This window comes from Jaculus jaculus, chromosome 19, assembly GCF_020740685.1.
Source record: "Jaculus jaculus isolate mJacJac1 chromosome 19, mJacJac1.mat.Y.cur, whole genome shotgun sequence".
NCBI classification, from domain to species: Eukaryota; Metazoa; Chordata; class Mammalia; order Rodentia; family Dipodidae; genus Jaculus; species Jaculus jaculus.
In genome coordinates this window covers 267,992-278,471 of record NC_059120.1, presented here as the reverse complement: position 1 = coordinate 278,471, position 10,480 = coordinate 267,992, and positions in this window count along the sequence as shown.

The window sequence follows — 10,480 nt, the reverse complement described above, 5'->3', positions numbered from 1 at the left end:
AATGTAGAGATTTTTGCATCTTGGATTAACTTGATGTTTGGGTTTACTAATTATCTACAGTATTCTTAGATGTGCAAATTTGATGTCATATATCTTTAAGGTAGAAACTTAAGGTGCCATGTGTGGCTCTTATATGACTTCCATGGTAACAGCAGAAGTGATCCTAGGTGTTGGATTTGCCTGCTATGCAAGTATTCCAGTAGGCTGCATTGAGCAAAATACAGGCAAATTGTAATAGTCAGCTGAGCAATATATACATTGAATCAAAACCAGCCTGGAGGCTAAGATTTCTGGTCTGTAAAGAGTTCCAGGTCAGCCTGTGGTCAAGTGAGACCCTGCCTCCACAAATGACAGAAGACAAAATCATTATAAATCAGGAAGCAACAAAGGACAACCCCAAAACCTAGCTTATTTAAGAATGGCAATGCCTCTGGGCGTGGTGGTGCACGCCTTTAATCCCAGCACTTGGGAGGCAGAAATAAGAGGATCGCCATGAGTTTGAGGCCACCATGAGACTACAGAGTGAATTCCAAGTCAGCCTGGGCTACAGTGAGACCCTCCCTCAAAAACAAACAAAACAAAACAAAAGAATGTCAATGCTGACAATCAATCAAATCTAACACATGGGGGCTGGAGAGATGGCTTAGCGGTTAAGCACTTGCCTGTGAAGCCTAAGGACCCTGGTTCGAGGCTCGATTCCCCAAGACCCACGTTAGCACAAGGGGGCGCACGCATCTGGAGTTCGTCTGCAGTGGCTAGAGGCCCTGGTGCGCCCATTCTCTTTCTCTCTTTGCCTGTTTCTCTCTGTGTCTGCCACTCTCAAATAAATAAATAAAAATAATAAACAAAAAAAAATCTAATTGGCCACCATCATGAAAACAAATGATCATAAATGTTGGCGGGGATGTGGAAAAAGAGGAACCCTTCTACATTGCTGATGGGAATGCAATCTGGTCCAGCAATTGTGGAAATCAGTGTGGAGGTTCCTCAAACAACTAAAGATTGATCTACCATATGACCCAGCTATAGCACTCCTAGGCATATATCCAAAGGACTCATCTCATTTCCTTAGAAGTACGTGCTCTACCATGTTTATTGCTGCTCAATTTATAATAGCTGGGAAATGGAACCTGCGTAGATGTCCCTCAACTGATGAGTGGATAATGAAGATGTGGCACATTTATACAATGGAGTTCTACTCAGCGGTAAAGAAAAATGAAGTTATGAAATTTGCAGAAAAATGGATGGACCTGGAAAGGATTATACTAAGTGAGGTAACCCAGGCCCAGAAAGCCAAGCGCCACATGTTCTCTCTCATATGTGGATCCTAGCTACAGATGATTGGGCTTCTGCATGAGAATGAAAATACTTGGTAGCAGAGGGCAGTAAGTTAAAAAGGAGACACAAAGGGAAGAGAAAGGAAGGGAGGAGGATACTTAATAGGTTGATAGTGTATATATGTAAGTACAATGATTGTAATGGGGAGGTAATATGATGGAGAATGTAATTTCAAAGGGGAAAGTGTGGGGGTGTGGAAGGAGGGAATTACCATGGGACTTTTTTTATAATCATGGAAAATGTTAATAAAAATTTAAAAATTAAAAAAAAAATCTAACACATAACCTTCCCTGACATGGAAGGTGTAACTAGCACTTCTAATGCAGTTCTATATATGCAGGCCTATATACCAGGCTTTGTGACTGGCACTGGCCTGGTGTAAGTAGGCCCTGTTACCTTTTGGGATAGCTTTGGCCTTAGCTATGCTGTGTGCCTGGTTGGGTCCCTCTTTACTGTGCTGTGGGCTTGGCTAGGCTGGCTGGGTGTGGAATAGCTGAGTTCCCTTCCCTAACTCTCCAGTGGTTGCTGGTGCCAGCAGTTGGAGTAGAGGAGATTGTGGAGAAATACAGCTGCACCTATATTTCTATGAATTGCATGGTGTTTTATTTTTTGCTGCATGTCATAACTTAATAGGAATTACTAAAATGTATTTAATATAAATAATTTTATATCTAATACTATTATCTCAATATATTTAAACATGTACAAGTGTATCTTTCAAAATAAGATTCTTAGAAGTAAGTTTCCTCACTGGGCATGGTGGCTCATGCCTTTAATCCCAGCACTCAGGAGGCATAGGTACGATGATTGCTGTTACAGCCTGGGACAACAGAGTGAGCTATAGATCAGCCTGGACTAGAGTGAAACCCTACCTTGAAAATACAACAACAGACCTTACCTAAAAAAAAAAAAAAAAAAAAAAAAAAAAAAAAAAAAAAAAAAAGGCTAAGAATCTATATAGAGAGTCCTCAAAAGAAGAAATACAGAGGATTCAGAAAAAGAGGAATTCTACACTGTTGGTGGGAATGTAATCTGGTACAATCTTTGTGGAAATCAGTGTTGAGGTTCTTGAGACAACTAAAAGTAGATTTATCATATGACCCAGCTATACCACTCCTAGGCATATATCCTGAGGACCCTTCTTACTACCTTAGAGATATTTGCTCAACCATGTGTATTGCCACTCTATTCACAATAGCTAGGAGATGGAAACAGCCTAGATTCCCTCAACTAATGAATGGACAATGAAGATGTAGTACATTTATACAATGGAGTTTTAGTCAGTGATAAAGAAAATGAAATTTGAAGGGAAATGGATGTATCTGGAAAAGATTGTACTAAGTGAGGTAACCCAGGCCCAGAAAGTCAAACATCACATGTTCTCTCTCATATGTGAATCCTAGCTACAAATGTTTAGACTTATATGTGAGTTGGAGTAAAAATCAGTAGCAGAAACCAGCAAGCTAGAAAAGGGCTATAAAGGAGAGAACAGAGGGGAGGACTTAAGGGGATGGCATTGTATACAAATAGATGAACAGATTACTGGGGTTCAATGACCTAAGTGAGGTCATGGGAAGAGATTGAGTTAAAGAATAATAGGGACTGGGTTAATTAAAATTCAAGATGTTGTGAATAAGCCATATGTAAACCTACTTTTTGGATAATGGTACACCCAGAAGCCATAGACTGTTAGCAAAATTTCAGTGTCAGTAATAAGATACCTTCCAGTGAGTTGTTGGCCAGGGAGGTCTCTATTGCCCCCCAAATTGTTGCAGGCTATTGCCAAGGCACTTTGTTTCCCACCAGAAATAGAGGGTAAGACCCTATTGCTGAGACTCCACATACTTAGGCTGCAAGGTCACTGAGAAATCAAGCTGGAGCTGAGCTGCAAACCTCCTCCCTGTAGACAAGCTGACAAAAAGCTGGAAATGGGAGACAGAAGTCATCAGCAGTGAAAACAGTAGACACTGCAAGCCTTAGGTTTGGGCAGCCAGGACAAATGACTGAATGGGTGCAATAGTGGCACATCTGTTATGGTGGCGGGGGGGAGACAACTGCTTTCTAATTGGACTGGAGGTCCACTCCATAGGAGGGAATTCATAGCTGGTACTGAAAATCTAATCAAAAGTCTATGACAGAGAAGGTCATGAGCCTTAGGAGTGTAACACCTGCTCTTGTCTAGCCAAATGCATATGTTATGCTCAAAAGCTACAATTTAAGCACGTTCCTTAATGTTCATACCCATGTATTAATGTTATTTTCATTTTTGGTTAAGAAGCTCCTCTTTTCAGATGATGGTAACCTCTGGGATGACTCAAAAGGCACCATAGCTCTGAGAAGAAGGTACAGAGGAAGCACTGAAATATTTCTATCATACCTTTCAAAACTCAGAGTCCATTGTGGAAGAGGTGGCAGAAAAAAATTTAAGAGCCAAAGAAAGTATAGGACTGCTTACAATGCAATCATTCAGACAGAAATTTGCCTCAGTATTTATGACCTTGCAGTGCCTAGTGCTACCTACGCAAGGCCCTCTTAACTGGAGGAAAAGATGATGATATCAAAATAAATGCGAGACTAATACAGAGAAGGAGGGGATATGATGGAGAGTGGATTTGTAAGAGGAAAGTGGGGAAAGGGAGAGAATTATCATGGTTTATTGAGGAAGTTGTCAATAATTTTTTTAAAGCCTATGGCAGGGAAAGTTATAAGCCCTATTGGAGTAACAACTGCTGTTGTCTGGCTAAATGCATATATTATATTCACCAAAGTGCCCAATGAGCATTTTTCTTAATGTTCATATGTATATATTAATGCTACTCTCATTTTGGCTAGAAAAGCTTCTCTTTTCAGATGATGATGACAACTGGGATGACTCAAAAGGCACCATAATGCTGCAAAGAAATGACAGAGGAGTGTTCAGCACAGAGACATCTCTATCACATCTTCTAAGGCTCAGAGTCCATTGCAGAAGAGGTGGCAGATAGACTGTAAGAGCCAAAGGAAGGGTAGGACTGCTTTCAATGCAGTCTTGTAGAAGACAAAATGGCCTGGATATTCATGACCTTGCAGTGCCTCATATAACCTAAACAAGACCCTCATAATAGGCCAAAAAGATGATGATATCAAAATATAAGAGAGTGAGAGAAGTAGGTGATATGATAAAGAGTAGATTTGTGAAGGGAAGGTAGGGGAACAGAGGGTATTATCATGCTTTATTGTCTATAATTATGGAAGTTGTTAATTAAAAATAAATAAAAAATATTTATTGATTGATTTATGTATTATTTGTGAGCAAAGAGAGTATGGGCATGCCAAGGCCTCTTGACACTGCAAAGAACTCCACATGTATGTGCCATCTTTTGCATCTGCCTTTACGCAGATACTGGTGAATTAAACTCAGGTCAGCAAGCTTTGCAAGCCTTTTGAATGCTGTGCCATCTCCCTAGTCCCTTATACAACTTTTAAAAATTAAAGTATAGGCTGGAGAGATGGCTTAGCGGTTAAGCACTTGCCTGTCAAGCCTAAGGACCCTGGTTCGAGGCCCGATTCCCCAGGACCCACATTAGCCAGGTGCACAAGGGGGCACACGTGTCTGGAATTTTCTGCAGTGGCTGGAGGCCCTGGCGTGCCCATTCTCATTCTCTCTCTCTCTCTCTCTCTCTCTCTCTCTCTCTCTCTCTCTGCCTCTTTCTCTGTCTGTCGCTCTCAAATAAATAAATAAAAATAAACCAAAAAAAAATTTTAAAAAAAGAACTCTTTAACTACCTCTCATGGTCCAGCATCTCCAAACTTCATGTTCACATTAACCACTGCACATTTAGTACCTCCATGGACAATATTATCTCAGTCACCATATCTTAAGATAAACCTTTTCTTTTCAACAAACCAGTTCTCTGTGCTATATTAGGAACATTCCATCAATCTTAAAATGCTAAAGTTATCTTCACTTTTTTTTTTTTTTTTTTTTTTTTGAGGTAGGAGCTCACTATGGTCCAGGCTGACCTCAAACTCACAGTGATCCTCCTACCTCTGCCTCCCAAGTGCTGGGATTAAAGGCATGCACCACCATGCCCAGCTATCTTCCTTTAAAAAAAAAGTATTTACTTATTTGAGAGAGAGAGAGAAGGTGGATATGTCAAGGCCCCCAGCCACTGTAAACGAACTCCATATACATGCATCATCTTGTACATCTGGCTTACGTGGGTCCTGGGTAATTGAACCTGGGTCCTTTGGCTTTGCAGGCAAGTGCCTTAACTGCTCAGCCATTCCTCCAGCCCTTCACTTTTTATCTCTTCTCTTACCTCCCAAGTTGAATAAGAACACAGGGTTCAGAATTTACCATACTTTAATTTAATCTTGGCTCATTAACATACTTATAATATCAGGAAAATGACTTCACCACTCCTGAGTCTTGATTTTCTTGTTGTTAAACAATAGTATTCTGCAAGTCTACCTTAATGATCATAAATGAGCAGGGGATGCAGAGAAACAACTTCGGCATGGGAAAGTGGTGAACATAGTCTCACCCCACCTCAGAAACTTTCCAAGACCTATGAGGTCCATTTGCTACTCTCCTATAAATTTATTTCTCCAAATAACCCCATAATTGTTTATCAGCTTTAAACCAATCCCAGACAACTATCCAGGATCAAAGTAAGAAAGAAAATCTCTGAGGTTAAGTGCAATCTATATGTGCTTGGTTGTAATCATATCAGCAACAAAAGATTAGATTGGCAGGGTGTGGTGGCGCAAGCCTTTAATCACAGCACTTAGGAGGCAGAGGTAGGAGGATTGCCGTGAGTTGGAGGCCACCCTGAGATTCCATGGTGAATTCCAGGTCAGCCTGGGCTAGAGTGAGACCATACCTCGAAAAGCAAAAACAAAAAGATTAGATTGGTAAGCGGCCTTTAATTTCCCCTCTAGTCTTCATCAACACACCTTCTACTTCCAAATATAAAAATAATAATTTTATAAGGTCAATAAAAGAGACTAGGGATGTAGCTCAGTGTTGGAACACTTGATGGCATCTTATATGAGGCCCTAGGTGCAATCCTCAACATTGCAAAAAAAAAAAAAAAAGTCAATAAAGGTAACTTTTAAAATACTTTTAGAAGCTGGGGAGATTGTTCAGAGATTAAGACACTTGCTTGCAAAGTCTAATGACCCAGGTTCAATTCACCAATATCCACATAAAGCCAGATTCACAAAGTGGCACAAGCATCTAGAGTTTGTTTGCAGTAGCAAGAGACCCTAGCATGCCCATTCTCCATTCTCTCTCTCTCTCTTCCTCCTCCCTCACCCTTGTCAATAAATAAATATTTTAAATACTTTTAATTTTTTTCTATTTTTATTATTCTACAATAGGCAAAAAATCTACAAGTTCTGATCATCTCTTCCTCTAGAAATGCAAGCTCTCCACATTGTTTGTCTCTCCTTTCAGATCATACCCCTTTTCTTTATACACACACACACACACACACACACACACACACACACACACACACACATATATGGAGAGAGAGAGGGAGAGAGAGAACTTCTATATTTACAGAAAACAAACCATGATATTTCCCTCCCCTCCCTCACTTTCCCCTTCATAACTCTGTTCTCCATCATATACCCTTCCTCTCTCCATTAGTCTCTCTTTTAATTTGATGTCATCATCTTTTTCTCCTATCATGAGTGTCTTGTGTAGGTATTGCTAGGCACTGTGAAGTCATGAATATAAAGGCCAATTTCTGTCTGGACAGTTGCATATAAGGATGGGTACCCGTCCTTTGGCTCATACACTCTGTCCGCCACCTCTTCCGCAATACACCCTGAGCCTTGGAGGGTATGAGAAGGTTCAGTATTGAACACTCTTCCATCCCTTCTTCTCAGCACTGTCTTGCATTTTGGGTAATCCCAGTGGTCATCACCATCTGAAAAGAGACCCTTTATTAACCAGAAGTGAGAGTAGCATTAATATATAATATGAATGTTAAGTATAGTGCTTTCAGGGCAATTTGGTGAGAATAATATAGCATTTATCCAGACAAGAGCATGCTTTATACCTCTAAGGCTCATGACCTCCCCTGCCATAGGCTTTTGATTAGGTTTTCACTGACAAGCATGTATTACCTCCCACAGAGCAGGCCTTTAGTCCTATTAGAGAGTAGCTGGTTTTCTCCAGAGCAAACATAACACTATTGCACTTGTTTGGTCATTTGGCCTGTCTGGCTAAACTTGAGGTTTCCAGTATCCATTGTTTTCACCACTGATGACTTCTGTCTTCCATAAGGCTACTACAGTACAGCTTTTTTCCAGCTTTCAAAAGGCTGGACTACAGGGAGAAGGTTTTCTGCTCAGCACCAGCTTGATTTCTCAGTGACTTTGCCAGTCAGACATGTGAAGTCTTCAGCAATATGGTCTTACCATCTCTTTCTCAAGGAAAACCAAGGGTCTTGGCAATAGCCTGTAATGTTTTGGAGGCAACAGGGACCTCCCTGGCCAACAACTCACTGGAAGGTATCCCATCCTAGGCACTAAAAATTTTCTAGTAACAATCTATGGCTTCTGGATGTGCCATTATTTGAGAAACTAGGTTTTCATATGTCTTATTCATAATATCTTAAATTTTGATTGATCCAGTCTTCTTTTACACAATCTCTTCCCCTGACCTCACTTAGGCCTTTCCCCTCCCTGTAATCTGTTCTTCTACTTACATAGATACAATACCATCCCCTTAATTCCTTCCCTCTCCTCCCTCCCTTATACCTTTTTTCTAGGTTACTGGCCTCTGCTACCAATTTTTCATTCCAGCTCACACAAGTAGCTAGGATCCACATATGAGAGATAACATGTGATGTTTGGCTTTCTGGGCCTGGGTTACCTCACTTAGTACAATCCTTTCCAGATTCATCTATTGCCTGGAAAATTTCATAATTTCATTTTCTTTTACCACTGATTAGAACTTCATTGAGTAAATGTACCACATCTTTGTTTTGCATTCATCTATGGAGGGACATCTAGGCTGGTTCCATTTCCCAGTTATTATGAATAAAGCAGCAATAAACATGGTTGTGCAAGTATCTCTAAGGTAGTGAGAAGAGACATTAGGAGTGCTATAGTGCCTAAGAGTTCTATAGCTGGATCATATGTTAAATCAATTTTTAGCTATCTCAAGAACCTCCACACTGATTTCCACAATGGCTCTACCAGATTGCATTCCTATCAACAGTGCAGGAGGGTTCCCCTTTTTCTGCATCCTTGTCAACATTTATTGTCATTTGTTTTCTTGATGGTAGCCATTCTGACAGGCGAGAAATGGAATCTCAAAATAGTTTTAATTTGCATTTCCCTGAAGTCTAAGGATGTAGAACACTTTTTTAGATGTTTATATGCCATCTGTATTTCTTCCAATAAGAACTCTCTATTTAGTTCTATAGCTCATTTTTTAATTGGGATGTTTGATTTCTTATTGTTCTATTTTTTGAGTTCTTTGTATATTCTGGATATTAATCCTCTGTCAGATGTGTGGCTGGCAAAGATTTTCCTCCCACTCTGTTGATTGTCTCTTTTTTCTATTCACAGTGTCTTTTGCTATACAAGAGCTTTGGAATTTCATGAGATCCCAGGGGTTAATTAGTGGTTTTATTTCCTGAGCAAATGGAATTATATTCAGAAAGTCATTACCTATGCCAATATGTTGAAGGGTTTCCCCTACCTTTTCCTTTAGCAATTTTAGAGTTTCAGGTCCAATATTAAGGTCCCTGATCCACTTGAATTTGATTCTTCTGCATGGAGAAAGACAAGGATCTATTTTCATCCTTCTACATATAGATATCCAGTTTTCCCAATACCATTTGTTGAAGAGGCTGTCTTTTCTCCAATGAGTAATTTTTGTCAAAAATCAGATGGCTGTAGCTGCCTGGATTAACATCTGGGTCCTCTGTTCTGTTCTATTGATCTACATGTCTGCCTTTGTTCCAATTCCATGCTGTTTTTGTTACAATGGCTTTGAAATATAGCTTAAAATCAGGCATGTTGATACCACCAGCCTTATTTTTGTTGCTCAAAATTGTTTTAGCTATTCAAGGGGTGTGTGTGTGTGTGTGTATGTGTGTGTGTGTGTGTGTGTGTGTGTGTGTGCGCATGCGCGTGCACACGCTTCCAAATGAATTTTATGATTGTATTTTTCTATTTCTGTGAAGAATGCCATTGGAGTTTTAATGGGGAATTCATTAAATGTGTAGATTGCTTTTGGTAAGATTGACATTTTCACAATATTGATTCTTCCAATCCAAGAACATGGGATGTCTTTCCACTTCTTTGTGTATTCTGCAATTTCTCACTTGAGTGTTTTAAAGTTCTCATTGTAGAGATCTTTCACTTCCTTGATTAACTTTATTAGAAGGTACTTTTTTTTAGGCAATTGTGAATGGGAGAGATTTCCTAATTTCATCCTCTCTATGTTTGTTGTTAGTATATAAAAAAATGACTGATTTCTGAGTATTTGTTTTGTATCCTGCTACATTGCTAAAAGTTTTTATCAGTTCTAACAGTTTTGTGGAAGAATCTTTACGGTCCTTTTGTATAGAACCATATCATCTACAAATAATGATAATTTGATCTATTCCTTTCCAAGTTGTATCCCTTTTATAAGTGTCTCTTGCCTTATTGCTATAGCTAAGACTTCAGTAGTATTTTAAATAAAAGTGGGGGCAGTGGATGTTATGGGGTTCAGTGTTTCACAAGTAAGACCATCAACTCACAGAATGTAAGACAAAGTTTTATTGGGTAAAAAAGAAAATAGAAGGTCTGGTATATCAGGTCTGCCCCCAGAGGGAATCTCATGGGGGCAGCCATGAACTGATCAGAGTGTCAGCTTTTATTGGAAATAGCCACATGATGTTAGAAAAGAGACAAATGAAACAAAACAACAACAGCAATAAAACAAAAACAAAACAGGATGGGAGTTAAACCCTAAATCACAATTTACATATGACAGTTGCAGCTATAAAAGTAAAAAAAGGAACTGTTGGTCAGTTACAGGAAGTGCCACCTGGGGGTATGGGTACAAGGTAGGCCAAGAGTCCTGCTTATCTGAAAGAGTTTTCTCAACAATGCAGACCCCAGGAAATGCTATTCATCCCAGCAGAGC